The 16014-nt window shown below is 39.0% G+C and overlaps 1 long non-coding RNA gene across 4 annotated transcripts in view; it reads left to right on the forward strand.

Annotated features, from left to right (window-relative positions):
* The window catches only part of LOC137245248 (uncharacterized), a 563221-nt gene that overhangs the window by 357121 nt on the left and 190086 nt on the right, over window positions 1-16014 (forward strand). Inside the window, exon 3 of one of the 4 annotated variants that reach the window (XR_010951280.1) lies at window positions 1488-3066. The exons of the other annotated variants lie outside the window; for them this stretch is intronic. This is a non-coding gene — a long non-coding RNA (uncharacterized lncRNA). Of the gene's footprint in view, window positions 1-1487; window positions 3067-16014 lie in introns of those variants that run through there. 4 annotated transcript variants of the gene reach the window in all.

A 16014-nucleotide genomic window follows, 5' to 3' on the forward strand; every position in this document is an offset into this window, starting at 1 on the left:
AGAAAAGAGAAAAGGAGAAGGAGACTGAGAAATAAATAGAATGAGACGAATATGGAGATAGATGAAGCGAAAAAGACGGTGGGAGTAGTGAATAAAAGGATCAGGAAAAAGTGAAGTGGGGTGGGGGGAGGGCAGAGTTAGACGGAAGAAGCTTATTAAAATGTATGCAGATAGGCCAAATTTAGGGCAGAACAACGTCTGCTGGGTCTGTTAGTATGCATATATATATATATATATATATATATATATTTGTTAGTAGAGAACCTTAATGGTATGGTACATACCTACCAAGTTTCATCGCTTTATCCGTCTTTGATAATGAATTATCGCACTTTTCGGTTTTTCGAAATTTTCGATATCGAAAAAGTGGGCGTGGTTATAATCCGATTTCGTCCATTTTAAACAGAGATCTGAGATGAGTTCCCAGGAACTTACATACCAAATTTCATTAAGATATCTCAAAACGTACCCAAGTTATCGTGTTTGGGGACAGACGGACGGACGGACATGGCTAAATGAATTTTTTCTTTCGCCCAGATCATTTTGATATATAGAAGTCTATATCTATCTCGAATAGTTTATGCCGTTACGGGGTACCGTTATGCGAACAAAATGAATATACTCTGTGAGCTCTGCTCAGCTGATTGTAAAAAGGTGTGACTTACATCGTTTAATTTTCCACAGGAGAGGCAGTTCGGGTTTACAAGCTTGCCAATACTGTTAAAACATATGCGGAAGTAACCGTGTATGGTTAGAAATTGTGTCAAGTGAAAGTCGTCCTCTACGCGGGGTCGCCTTAACCATGGGTTCAGTTGAGAAATCAGTTCCTTGGTCTACTTTTGTATGCTGCTATCGCTTTACTGTTATTGTCAGCGTCGAATCGACGCACGCAGCTTTCTTTTAGATGGCGTTGAACCGCCAGTGTTTACCATTAGTTGAGTCAAATTCGCTATAATGTGCGCCCAAGCATGTCGTCCAATCTGTTTGAGTTGAAAGCATTCTGTACTTCTAGCGTGACCAGCAGGTAAACCGGTTTTGCTCGGTGGAACGCAGTTTCGGTTTTCCTGATGCGTTTATCACTTCTCAGAGTGACCTCTGCAAAAGCCATGCTATAGATGAGACAGCCCTCCTCCATTCTCTATTGCGCTCGTGAGGTTTTGCTTTAGTAGGCTTTTCATCAGTTTTCCTGTGGTGTTCAGCATACATAGTAGGCAGAAAGACGATGGAGAGTTGGGGTTTCCTTTATTCTTCGAAATAAGAACTAGCCTATTTGGGGAAAATTCTTACTTCGACCTAAGGTTCTTCTATGTCTAATGATAAGAATGGCGTTTTGAGCTCTTCTTTTGTAAAATATATTAAGCTATCTACATAAGCATCTAATTTTCAATTATCTCAATTATCTCATTGAACTATTAGATAACGCTTTTGTTTTTAATGAGCTTTTAACTAATTCTTCTTTTTTTCTCTCTTCACTATTTTCATTATAGGTAAATAAATAAACAAATTGATGATGAAATAGGGCACCTTAAACCAATGGTATTTATTTAAATACCTTCTGACCACGGTTTCACGAGGCTTCGCCAAGGACGTAGTGTACACTCCTACGTATGTATGTATGTATGTATGAAATATTTGAGCTTTCAACTAAGGGTTATTCCGAAATTTAAAAACTCATATATCAAGCAAGTATCGAGAGTTAGCATTCCATATCTCATTATCGCATTAATTGCCTTATGCCTTTGCCACGGACGTGGTCGAATCTTAAAAACCGCTTGTCAAATGCGACAATTTTCCAATGGCATTTGCATACGTCAAATGCGGCGAACAGTTTTTGGTTGGAAAAGTTTGTACCACTCGAACGGGTGTAAGGCATACCTTGTGGGGCGAAATCCACTACACATTCAACAAACTAACTCGTTAGTCCAATAAGCGAAGGGTAGCTGATTTACGACTCAACCAATCATACTTCTTTCCGCTACATATTCGAATGCAATTCTGTGCACAGTGTAAGCAATTTCGATACTTTATTCTTAAATTCTTGTCGGCCACCGTGGTGTCATGGTAGCGTGCTCCGACTACCACACCGTATGCCCTGGGTTCGCACCCCGGGCAAAGCAACATGAAAATTTTAGAAATAAGGTTTTTAAATTAGAAGAAAATTTTTCTAAGCGGGTTCGCTCCTCGTCAGTGTTTGGCAAGCGCTCTGGGGTAATTCTGCCATGAAAAAGCTCGCAGTGAAAACTTATCTGCCTTGCAGATGCCGTTTGGAGTCGGGATAAAACATGTAGGTCCCGTCCGGCCAATTCAAGAGGAAAATCAAGAGGAGCACGACGCAAATTGGAAGAGAAGCTCGGCCTTAGATTTCTTCGGAGGTTATCGCGCCTTACATTTTTTTATTTTATTCTTAAATATTTTAGAAATGGATGGGTTATTTTTTTGGAACTCAACATAAGAGTTTTTTTAAAGACAGTTGCATGCCAGTGCGTTTTCTGGATTACTTTTTTCATAATTGATTACTTTGATTTTTAATATATACATATTGTAACGAATTACTTGCAAACCCTCTTATTTGCTCTTTGGCTAAGTTCGTATCACTAAACTGTTGAATAAATAACTCCAATATTGAATAATGAAAAAATGACCTTTATTAAAGTACTTCACAATAACACTTATACTTTGCAACTAGCTGTCTTAATAAGCTAACCGATAGCTTAAATGAAACTGACTTTCAAAATAATACTGCTATGTCTCGCTAGATAGCGTCTTAATCGAAACTGCTTGATAGCTCAAATGAAACTGAATTCCAGCGCCTCTACATTTGCTGCCTTTTATACTCTCTGATTTCAACGTTCGCATCTTCTAACCGCTTCCAGAATCTACTAGTTGCCATCAGCTCTCAAACTTCTCAGCTGTAACTAGAATTGCACGATTTTATAGCTTCTCTCATTGCATAATTTCAGGAGTATCTCAGATATATGCATGTGTTTGTGCATTGATTCTCCGCTGCTCGTATACGTACATGGTACATATGTGTAGACGCAATTATTGTTTCGTTTATGTAGATACATAATTATTGATCTATGGATGTGCATGATATCACTGTTTGGCATCGGCTTAGAGATAGCAGCACCTCTTAGTTTTGCTAATATTCGTAACAATATATAGCTTCAGATCACCTTCAAAGACTTCGATATCCTTCTTTAGTTTTCTTTTTCAACCAGAAATAATTAAAAAATCTACAGTAAGTGTTCCCAGTTTTGCATACATTTTTCAATAATCGCTATTCATGCGGATTTTTCCCCCCTGACTATTGTATTTTTGTGGGCTTTTGACAGAACCGAATTATTAGCTTGCAAAAGACTTTCTCAATATAGAACGCAAGAAACTGGTTATATTTTATAGGAGCCTAAATGTAAGGAGATCACAGAAGTCGTCGCACCTATTCGTTAGTCGAATAAACGAATGAAAATTGATTTACGACTCACACAATGACACTTCTTCCTGCTACATAACTGGATTTGCTTTCATTCGTAGCAATGCCTTGCCAACGTTTTTAAAACTTATTTCTTAAAAATTTCAGAAATGTTTCAGCTAATTTTAACTTCAAGTAGTTATCTTATTCTCAACGAGGAGTAATTTAAAAATCAACACAAATTTTCCCAGTTTTGCAAAAATTCTTCAACTACTTCGATTCTCGCATAGTGTAAATAAGGTCGTCGGCGCCAGTGCCGTGCTTATCGCCATATATACGTTAAATAATTGATTGAGTGAACAAATACACTCATGCGTAAAATAAGCATTTGAAATGTGCACATACAAAACTTAAGTGAAAATGTGGTTAACGTTAATTTGTTAATAAGCTGGGAGCAAAGTCATCAAACTATTCATACGTTGCTAATCTAGAACAACTGGTGCAGCTATGAATGTGGGATAATAAGCGTATGTATTTATGTGTGTACGTATGCAAATTGAGTGATGATCTAATGCAGCTAGAAAATGTTAACATTTGTGAGATAACACTTGAGAATTTTTTATTGTATGAACTTTGTATGTGTCATGGAGGTCAACAAAATGAATTGGGAACTTATTAAGCTCGCTTGTTTTTCAAGAATGGCCCCGTTTTATAATTTTAAGCTTTTGTTTACTTTCACTTGGCTGTTGTCTGTAGTCAAATATTGCAAGTTAAATTTGATAAATTTCCCGGTGTCCAATTGAGCTGAAGTTTTGCACACATGTATAACTCCGATGAGAATGCAATATTTCATTGCGAGAATTCGATAAATTAATCTATAACAGAGTTATCGGTAAAGATTTGTATTCACAAGGGAATAAAAGCCTAAGTCCTCAATAACGCAGGTAACTTCGCTTTGTTTGTGTATGCAATAAACGTAGAAGTTCGGCTGCTATCGCTAAATGTTGCATACTTTTTGTTGCATACTTTTCTACGCACTTGATTTTGTTTTACAGATTTTTGGCGATGGAACAGAGCAGAGATCTGGAATCAACTACTCACTGAACGCGACATAAGCAAAGCCACAATAAAATATGATTTTAACACTCGAATAGAAGAACTTGACTGTTCAAAGTTGACTTCGAAGAACCCTTGTAATGTTGATGCATTAAAAGAAATGGATGGGATGAGAAACGTTACAAATAACTAAGTAAAGATAACATAACTATTTTAAACAATATTTTACCCTACTAAAAATTAAAAAAAATTCATATTTAAATTAAATTTAGGAAAAAAGCTTGCTAAGAACAAGCTTCTATTACTTGTTAATAAAACGAACTAAAAAGTAAAAAATAAAATTAAAGAAAAAAACTTTTTTAAAAATAAGCTTTTATTATTGGTTAATAAAATTAACTAAAAAGTAAAAAATAAATTGACTGTAAACAAATATAACACTTTATAAGTTCATTGTAACCTTTAACGATAATTAAGCTTTTTCGTCTGCGACAAAAAAATTCCATATTGTACATAATTATATTTTAACATTAAAACTTTACACCTAAATTATTAAATCTTACAGTTTATATCAATGTCCTAATTGTTCTAATAAAAAGCTTAATTTTATTAACCAATAATAAAAGCTTATTTTTAAAAAAGTTTTTTTTTTCTTTAATTGTATTACAATTAAATTAAAGAATATATCAAGATTTAGTTTGAGGTTATTTCATCGGTAGGCATCACTGGGGGATTTTCTTTCATTATCTTCCATACAGCTTAAATAGTATCAGAGTATAAAACGCTCGATTTCTTTAACATGCAGTCAATGCATTACTACTCTTTCTAGAGCTAAGTTCGTTCTTAGCACTACCTTGTTAAGCTACTTTCACTCATTTCTGCTAAGCGTAGCTCCGAGTTACTTAGCCCTTTTTGACAAGAACAGCTAGTCAGCATATCCAGTTATCCCTGCAAAACATTATAGGGGCTTTGCAGAAATTTCTCTCTTACAGGATTACCACCGTAGGCTCACACTTGTTCTTTGCAGGTCGTTTACTAACTATCTGGTTCGAAGGACGTGTACTTAATTTTTTATTAATGTTAAAATTGGTTATTTTAGAGGATTTTGTATTGTTATATATTTTTTTGTTCTTTCAGAAAAACAGGGTGCGCCAACACCTGGCTCACCATGGAATGTTTTCCATTTTGGGGAGCGAGCACTTGTATATCTGAAGGAATAGCTTCTTCATTTTTCTGTTCAAAATTCCTCCATTTCAGCAAGTACGTGGGCTCTTTTGTATTGGCTGCATGTTCAGCCACTTTATTTTGCTGTGTAAAGCCACGATTTGGGATAATAATCTCATAATTTACTCTTTAGAATATTTCACTAACCAGATGAGAATTAGAAGCGCACTCAATAGCGAACGACATAAATGAAAGCTAAATGTTCACGGCTTAAATCTTTTAGACAAAAACGCTATTCGCAAGAGCAGAGGTGCATCATGTGCTTGTAGCATATCAAATATCGGTGTTACTCCGAAGTTCTTTTTTACAGCCTCTGGAATGTAAACTTTCAAAGCTCCTTCGTTGTAAAGAAGTTCGTTACTTGCCCTCGTTTGACCCTCTATCAATTTGACAATTGATCACAATTTCTGCCCGGAAGAGCAGAGACCTTCAATCTCCTTGGCGCATTTTAAACTTCGCTGTCCTTGAATATAATTTTTCAAAAGCTTCTTCGATGTAAAGAAATATCGATAATTTTTCGATAAATAATCGATGTATTTTCGAGAAAAAATCGACGGATTTTCTGTAAAGAGTCAAAAGCTTTCCTAAAACAAATCAATATCTTTTCGATAACAAATGGATAAAACACCTACATAAAATTTATAACACATCCATAGTAAATCGACAAATTTTCGATAGCATATCAATAGATTTTTGATGACACATAGCTTTTTTTTCGATAGATATTTGAAAACTTTTCGATACATTTTCGTTAAGATATGATGCATGTTTGATATAAAGTCGAAATATTACCGAAAATAAATAGACAACTTTGCGATAAAAAATCGATTAATTAGCGATACCAAATTTAAAACACTGGGCACCGTGGTGTGATGGTAGCGTGCTCCGCCTACCACACCGTATGCCCTGGGTTCACACCCCGGGCAAAGCAACATCAAAATTTTAGAAATAAGGTTTTTCAATTAGAAGACAATTTTTCTAAGCGGGGTCGCTCCTCGGCAGTGTTTGGCAAGCGCTCCGGGTGTATTTCTGCCATGAAAAGCTCAAAGTGAAAACTCATCTGCCTTGCAGATGCCGTTCGGAGTCGGCATAAAATCGATTATAAATAGATACATTTTCGATAGCAATTCGAAAGCTTTTTAATGACACATAAATAATTTTTCCATAAATATTTCAAAACTTTTTGATACATTTTTTATAAAAGATTGATAGTTTTTCGGAAATAAATTGATAGCTTTTCTGTAACAAATTCAAATTAAAAATTGTTGGCATTTCGATAAAACGTCGATATTTTTTCGAAAACAAATCGATAACTTTTCAAAAAGCAATCGACAGCTTTTCGATTGCAAATAACTGACAGTAAATTCGTAACATACCGATAGCAAATTGATAATTTTTCTATAAAAAATCAATAACTTTGTGATAAAACACCTAACGTTTTTCAATAGCTAGAAGAACTTTGTTCGATAACAAATCGTTTAATGTCCTATAACAGTCGATAAAATATCGATAGCGGATCGACAACATTTATTACTGATAGCTTGTTTATAACACTTCGATAACAAATCAATAAGTTGTCTTTCGCTTTGCTATAGGGTAAGGCTTTTCCAACTGAGCACGGTTTTCACCAAAGTCAATATTTTGCGATGATATTTGGTCAGCGCCGAGTCTTGTGGTCGAGAAGAACGCTGTGTGAATTTTGTTGCAAAATTCTGCATGTTTTTTTTTTTAATAAAAGATTTCCTAATGGAAATACTGGTCATACCCTGAGCAAAGGTTATAATTATTTTTTATGTCACGTAAATGAAGAACGAGAAGAACGCTGTGTGAATTTTGCTGCAAAATTCTGCATGGTTTTGTTTTTTTTAAATTGGCAATTAAACATTTTTGGATTGTTTTGGGAAATTAATTTTTTATCCAAAAGTAAGCGTCCAAATGGGACAATTTTTTAGGTATATATTCAGAAGACATTCAAGCACAGGGCAAAATAATTTTTTTTGCAAAATAATTTTTTTTTGCAAAAATTATTTTTGTTGTTGGCTTGCAATAAATTTTCTATAAACAATTGAATATTTAAACATTTTCTCCGCCTTGCAGATGGAAATTTTAAACAACAGCTTATGTAAAAACCATTTCTGGGATAACCTACGAAAAAAAAATGCTTGAGATCTGACATAGTTTGAAAACATTGCTTTGTTTTACGAAACCTTTAGTACTAAAAATTTTGTTTTCAACAAGGAGAGAATAAAAATAGAGTTATTAATAATTATTTTGTTTGCATTGATATTAAATACGAGCATATTGGTGAACAAAATGCCCAGTCCAAATCACAGGTGACCCCTTTTCAAAAAAAATAACTATAATACAGTGTACACAAATTTCGTGCGAATAAGTGATGAAAATGTTAAACTTAGCGAACTAGCCGGACAATACGTTGGTCAAACGTGTAAAAAATATTTATACAACGGAAAACTACATTCGTCTCCTAATGGAAATACTGGTCATACCCTGAGCAAAGGTTATAATTATTTTGTATGTCACGTAAATGAATTCCACTGTTGAAGACGGTTCGCAAAATATTGTGGAAAATCCTATGGACGACAGTGAAAAACAGATTGAGGCAATTAACAAGTTCTCCTTTTCGCTGTATATGACTCTGCTTTAATCAAATTTTATATTGGAAACCATGGAAGCAACTCAAATTCTTTATTTTATATGAATACAATACTCTTGTGGATTGCCAAATTGATATTAAAAATAGCTCGGCAGTTATTGCATTAGCCCATTCAGACACATTTAAGTTAACAATAATGTGTAAGCTTATAGTTCAAAAATGTGTATTTGTTTTAGAGAGTTTCTCTTGTATCCATGAAAGTAGCAGCAAATTTTAAGTATTACCTCTTTCAGTAGTAAGCAATGTAGTAAAATAATCGTCACCTCCACAAATCACTAACCCAAACATATTAACGACATTTCTACAGGGAATTTACGCCCCATTTCACTAATTGTAGTCGATCGCCCCAACTAACGTTTTATTGACTTGGTCATCATTGACCGCTACAACAGCAGCAACAACAATATTATCATCATCATCATCATCAGCAAAAACAACTACAACCTCAAGTAAAATGCTACGCTGTACACACAAAAAACACCAAAAGCGCATTGTGAATTTAATGACTGTATAACTGCTGGCGTGCAAAATTGCACCAAGATGAACCAATAATACATACAAAGCTCCTACAACGTCTAAAGACAAGTTCGCAAAATTTTATTGCACTTATTTATTACAGGACATAAACATTCAAGTTGCATGCCACACACTTAGACTGGTATAGATATTACAAGAAGTAAATTTTGTTCTAATGCAGTAGTGCACTCTGAAGCTCCATAGAGATTCGTTAGAATAGTACGGGTTAATTAATTAGCTTCGAAACTGACATACTTGACTATAACCTTGCTTAAGAGCTATACGGCAGACTTAGTTAATTTTGTAAGAGAGCGCGCTCTTTCATTATTTTTGATGTTTTCTCTGTTGTTGTTGTTGTTGTAGCAGTGCTTCGCCCCACCTAACAGGCGCGACCGATCACAAACTGTCATCAATATCCTCTAACGGGAGTCCAAGGAAACTTGCTGTTTCAACAGGGGTGGACCATAGGGAAAGGGGTGTTAGAGGCGTTGGTTCCACATTACAATTAAAGAGATGGTTGGTGTCATGTGGGGACACATTGCAAGCGGGGCATACATTTTGTATGTCGGGGTTGATTCTGGATAGGTAAGAGTTTAACCTGTTACAGTATCCAGAACGAAGTTGAGCCAGAGTGACACGCGTTTCCCTGGGGAGTATGCGTTCCTCTTCCGCAAGTTTTGGATACTTTACTTTGAGTACTGGGTTCACCGGGCAATTCCCGGCATAAAGGTCCGACGCCTGTTTGTGGAGTTCACCAAGGACCTGCTTATGTTTTTTTGCTTCATACGGCTGAGTTCTCAGATGCCGTATTTCCTCAAAATGCTTACGGAGATGACTCCTTAAGCCCCTAGGCGGTGCTGGCTCGTCAATCAGATGCCTGTTGGGATGCCCAGGTTTCTGGGTATTCAACAGGAACTGTTTGGTCAGCATCTCGTTTCTTTCCCTGATGGGGAGTATTCTCGCCTCATTATGTAGATGGTGTTCTGGGGACATAAGAAGACAGCCCGTGGCAATTCTGAGAGCAGTATTTTGGCAGGCCTGTAGCTTCTTCCAGTGGGTAATTTTTAGGCTTGGCGACCATATGGGTGACGCGTAGCACGTAATCGGCTGGCTAATTGCTTTGTATGTAGTCATGAGCGTTTCTTTGTCTTTTCCCCAGGTACTGCCAGCAAGGGATTTGAGGATTTTGTTACGGCTCTGAATTCTCGGAACAATTGCGGCTGCGTGCTCACCAAAATGTAGATCCTGATCAAACGTCACACCCAAGATTTTGGGGTGTAGGACAGTCGGTAGCGTAGAGCCATCGACGTGGATGTTCAAAATGGTCGACATTTGGGACGTCCATGTTGTAAATAAGGTCGCGGAAGATTTAGTCGGTGATAATGCCAGGTTTCGCGAGGCGAAAAAACTGGAGAGATCAGGGAGGCAGCCGTTTATTTTATTGCATAGCTCATCGATCTGTGGGCCTGGGCCTGTGGCCATTACTGTGCAGTCATCGGCGTAGGAAACGATTGTGACTCCTTCCGGTGGTGAAGGTAGCTTAGATATGTAGAAACTAAACAAAAGTGGGGATAGGACACCACCCTGTGGCACCCCTTGTTTAATTCTCCTTGGCTTTGATGTTTCGTTTCTAAATAGCACCGATGCCTGCCGACCACCCAGATAATTTGCGGTCCACCTTTTAAGACATGGGGGAAGGGTAGACCCTTCCAGGTCTTGCAGTAACGAGCCATGGTTGACCGTATCAAAAGCTTTTGATAGGTCTAGCGCTACGAGTACTGTTCTATGGTGGGGGTTTTGATTTAAACCGCAATTTATCTGGGTGCTGATGGCATTTAGCGCGGAGGTAGTGCTATGGAGTTTTCTGAAGCCATGCTGATGGGAGGCTAGTTGCAAATTTGCTTGGAAATAAGGGAGCAAAATGGCTTCGAGCGTCTTTGCTACTGGCGATAGGAGAGATATCGGACGATACGACTCTCCTATGTTAGCTGGTTTACCAGGCTTTAGTAGCGGGACCACCTTGGCCATTCTCCATTTCTCGGGTATGACAAAGGTGGAAAGAGACAGGTTGAAGACCTGCGCTAAATATTTGAAACCCTCTTTCCCTAGGCTTTTAAGCATCGGCATGGCTATGCCGTCTGGGCCCACTGCTTTGGATGGTTTAGCGCGACCAATGGCGTCCTCAACCTCTTTAGCGGTGATGGTGATTGGTGACGCGCTGAATTTGTGTTTATGTGCGTGTCTGTTGGCCCTCCGTCTAACTTTGTCGACCGTAGAATGCATTATATATTGTCGGCAGAAAGCGCTCGCGCATTTTTTCGCGTCCGACAGCACTTTGTCGCCAAAGGCGATGGAAACTTTGTCTTTGTGCTTAGTCGGATTCGATAGGGACTTTACGGTGGACCAAAGTTTACCCACACCGGTAGAGAGGTTACAACCTCTTAGGTGTTCCTCCCATTTCGCCCGCTTGTGTTCATCCACAAGCAATCTGATGCGTTGGTTTATATCCCTTATTTGGGGGTCGCCTGGATCAAGCTGCCTTATAAGGTCACGTTCTCTCGCTAAGTTTGCGGCCTCCGCCGGGAAGTGGGGCCGGATTTCGGGAATTCTCCCGGCGGGAATAAAACGTGCCGAGGCGGATTCAATGACCTTGCGGAAGGCACGCTCCCCTTGGCGGGCATCAGTCGGGATAGGGAGGGCAGCAAAGAGGTTGTCTGTAAAGGATTTATATTCTTCCCACTTTCCTTTTTTAAAGTTTATGAAAGTGCGTTTTTCGGTGACGATGAAGTCGGCGGTACGCTCGAGCGAAACAAGTATAGGCAGGTGGTCGGATGCCAATGATACCATCGGCTGCCAGTTGACGCAGTTTACGAGTTCTGCGCTCACGATTGAGATATCTGGCGAACTGTGACAGCTTCCTACCATACGTGTGGGGGCGTCTCCGTTTATTGTGCAGAACGTCGTTTCTTCTATTTGATCCGCCAACATCTCGCCCCTACTGTCCGCCCGCAAATTTGAATGCCATAGATCATGATGGGCATTGAAGTCGCCTAAAATAATGCGATTGTTTCCAGTGAGTAAGGCTCTGATATTAGGGCGGTATCCACCGGGGCAACAGGTGGCAGGGGGGATGTAGATGTTGATGATTTCTAGGTTTGCATCGCCTGACCGGACAGATAGGCCTTGACGTTCTAAGACGTTGTCCCTGCGGTCGATGCCAGGATCAAATATGTGATATTGCACAGAGTGGTGTATTATAAACGCGAGGCCGCCTCCATTTCCGCTCTCGCGATCTTTTCTGTGGACAATATACCCAGAGCAGGTCTGCAATGCAGATCGTGCTGTGAGTTTAGTCTCTTGAATCGCAGCAATGCGGATGTTGTGCCGCTTCATGAAATTGACTATCTCCGTAATCTTCCCAGTTAGTCCATTACAGTTTAACTGCAGAATTCTGAAGTGCATGAGGGGAGACGTCGCCACTCTGGGGGTAAGTGACGGGTGACTACGCCTGGGTTGAGGAAGGCCAGGACGCAATTGCTGTTGTGGCCCTGGGACTGGGCGTCCTTGGGCAAGCATTGGGGTACCCGGATGATTTGGGTTTGCGACCTGGCAACATGGCGCGATGAAACCCGTCGAGGGGTTGCCGTCGCGGAGACCAGAACATCTAGGAAAGTGGCACCACCCAAGGCAGGAGCTGCAATGGGCGGATGTCGCAAACATATATATTCTGTGCTGGCAAACGGTGCAAACGGAGGTAGGGACTAAGAGTCTGGTTCCCTGACCTACACGATTGCTGCCGGAAAAGAGGGGGGGAGAAGACGGGGGCAGGGGCTGTTGCTCAGCATTGCTTCCGACTCTACTACGAAGATTGTAGTTATGAGTGGTAGCAGCTGTTTGAGTTGTTGGCGCCGTAAGGCGCGAGCAGCAGCGGGTACTTGTTGTGGCTTGCTGAGCAGCGGGGCTGCTGGAAGGTAATGGGGGGGCGCTTAGACGTAGACTACGAGGCGCCCTTGGGCGTGAACAGCAAGGAGCCACAAAAGATTTATAAAAGTTACGTGGACGTCGGGTTTTGGGATCAAGCCCAGAACAACCTGTCCGATGCAACCATCCCTTACACGAGACACACTGAACAGAGTATGACCGTCCTAAAAAGATTCTTTTCCGGCAGATGCAGCAAAACCATTTCTCAGGACCGGGGTCAGGAGACGGACCCGGATTGGATTCGATACCTTCCCGGAGCAAGAGAATATGGAGCAGTCCTGCTGCAAGGAGCTGCTGGGAGGATGACAATTTGTGGGAGGGACGAAACAAATTAAATGGGGTTACACTGAAATGACAGTCCTTGGTCGGGAAAAATCCCGAGTCGCTCCGGTACATAGAACCGACTGCCTTGGGAAGCGTGATGTTTTCTCTCATTTTCTCTTATAAGATTTTGTATATTTCTTTTTTACACCTCCCGAGCGGTTAAAATTTGCTTCACTTCTAGTCAAGATTTGCTAACAGCGTATTCGTCATTCACTTTAATAACGTGTGAGCGTAGTGAAAGAGAAAATTGAGTAAAGCAAGTTTTATACTGTTTTCACACAGAAACTTAATGATCTCATTTCACCTGCTAATGAAATCGTAAATTTTTTGCTTTCACACAGAAGTAACTGCTCGATTAGTATGAAGGATGAGACAGACAATAATGGCGGAATGATACAAGGTGGGAGCATGGTGACATACCTACAAACAAAAAAAATTCCATGTACTTGTAAATTCGATGGACAAATGTCAAAATCGTACTGCGCCGGTAGTTGATGTATCAAATCAAATAAAAAAGGTTATAATCAGCTGTTCGATGCGGCCACCTTGTATCTTTCCGCCATGCAGACAATGACATTTGCTTTGAAAACTAAGAAGCGGAAACGGAAGCGGAACGCTGCCAACAGAGTTGCATTGTGCTTTTGACTTCATTGGGCATTCGATTAGCTACTAATTAAATAATAATAGATTCGAATTTTGTAGGGAAGATTGAGCTCAATAAGCGTCTTAATGTAGAAAACTGCCTTTATTATTCAATAAGCCGTCTGTGTGAAAACAGTGTTAGCTTGTACCTCAAGCAGGAAACATCTCATGCTATCTATAAATTTATGTACGGTCACACATTCGTTTGTATTCGAAGCACTGCCGGTGTTGTGCACCACTGTTCTAATGCTATGCCAGTGCAACGAGCCGTTGATATTTCTGCATTCCAGCGAAAGTTGATTGCTTTTATAGTTTTTTTTTTCATTTTTGTCTTTTATGTTATTTTTTCATTTTTTATTAAGAGGCCAAGATCAAATAATTACTTGAGCGGGTGATCGCTCTACGAATTTAATGCCATCTAACGTAATTGTAGTTGATTCAGCTTTATATTGCGGCACATCAATGATACTTGTCTGCAGCAGTACCAGCATTCAATTTTGTTGAAATGATGAGATGGCGTTGTTGACTTTATTGTTATTGTTGTTGTTGGTGTTGCTGCTACTTTTGCTGCTGATACCACTCAAATTACTCTTTATACGTAGCTCCTACTACTGCTGTTGTTATTTAGTTATTTAATCTAGAATCAAATGTGGTAGCATAGCTGCGGGTTATATTATATAACCAACAGCAGACAGTTCTTGAAACTTCAAACTTTTATGTGTAATGTCTTTACTGTAGATGAGCACGCTCACCATAGTGATGGTGAGTCCACTCACATCATCAATTGGGTGTAAGGCAAGCAAGTCTTTGGAGCTAATAAAACGCTGCTATAACGCGTGTGCATTGGTGTATTGAGAGGTTTGGCCGGAGGCGACAGGTGCCTACGTAAACTCAATTTTGTTGTTGTATTAACGATTTAAAGATATAAAGCTATGTATTGCGATTATCAACCCCTTGAATCCCACGTACACACAATCTTTTTTATTTCCCTCGATACGATACCTAGCCTGACCGCTTTGTGGACGAGTTATATGACCCTTGGAATCTTTGAATCTGTATATTTTGGTAGTCTCTTACGACATTTAGCTGCCTCTTACAGCAGCATTTGCAAATTTGCGTTTTTATTGGAATAATATGCAAGAATTGTTGCCAATGGTGCCCTAAGCCTACTCTGAGCTATCGGATACTTCGGTTGAGGCTCTGATAGAAAAACTGCCACTGAAATCTGACAGGGTAAGGCAAAAACCTTCGTGGTGTAAGGGGGTACCAGATCTGCCGGAAATAAAAGGCAATGAACATTCCCTACAATAGAGGAAGCGAGACGTGTTGATAATATATATAATTTGAATTAATACTACGCAGATGCCTTCGCAGAGGCACCGCCTGAATAGATGGTCATAATTTTCTTTTTTTCATATCTACATGCTGCCACTTCTCACAACTACATCAAAGATATACAAAGCAATGGCGCTCAATTTGGGCACGAAACTTTTGATTGAAAGTATGATTAATTGCATACGACAAACTATAGTAAGGAAGTCTTAACAAGCCGCTTGTATGTAATCTGCATCTACGCATTTACTCCGCATAGCTCTACGATCTGTTAAAATTATTGGGTATAGATAAATTATTACTAAGCAATGTCCATATTCCTTTCTGTTACTGGTGTTTTTAAAACTCGCTCTCTGTCTAAGCTTTGGTGATTCGACGGGCGAATATTTTTTTGTTATTATATTATTTGTTATTTAAGTGGGCTGTATATTATTTGATTTAGAGAGAGGCCGCTATGCGCTTGTTACACCTTGTATGTATTCATTGGGGGCGAGCATTGGGGGCTCCAAGGTATTGGCTGCGGTTTGAGCCACCTTGTTTTGCTTTGAAAAACCCCGCTTTGGGATAAAAAATTTAAACTATGTCTTTAGAATATTTCACTAACCAGTTGAGAATTACAATGGCTAATGAAACAAACGAACGAAAAATGTCATATTTTAACTCACTTAAACACTCTCCTATGGTTTTTGTTTCATTTTATTTAAATACATTTATCATTATTTTTTCCATTTATTTCTTATTCTTATTATTACTTGTTCTCATATTATTTATATATTTTTATAATTTTTACTTTAACTACAACTTTATTACTGATGCTTGACGCTTAACTGATAGCAATGAAGCTTGTTTTGATTAT

This window comes from Eurosta solidaginis, chromosome 3 (genome assembly GCF_040869045.1).
Source record: "Eurosta solidaginis isolate ZX-2024a chromosome 3, ASM4086904v1, whole genome shotgun sequence".
NCBI lineage: Eukaryota > Metazoa > Arthropoda > Insecta > Diptera > Tephritidae > Eurosta > Eurosta solidaginis.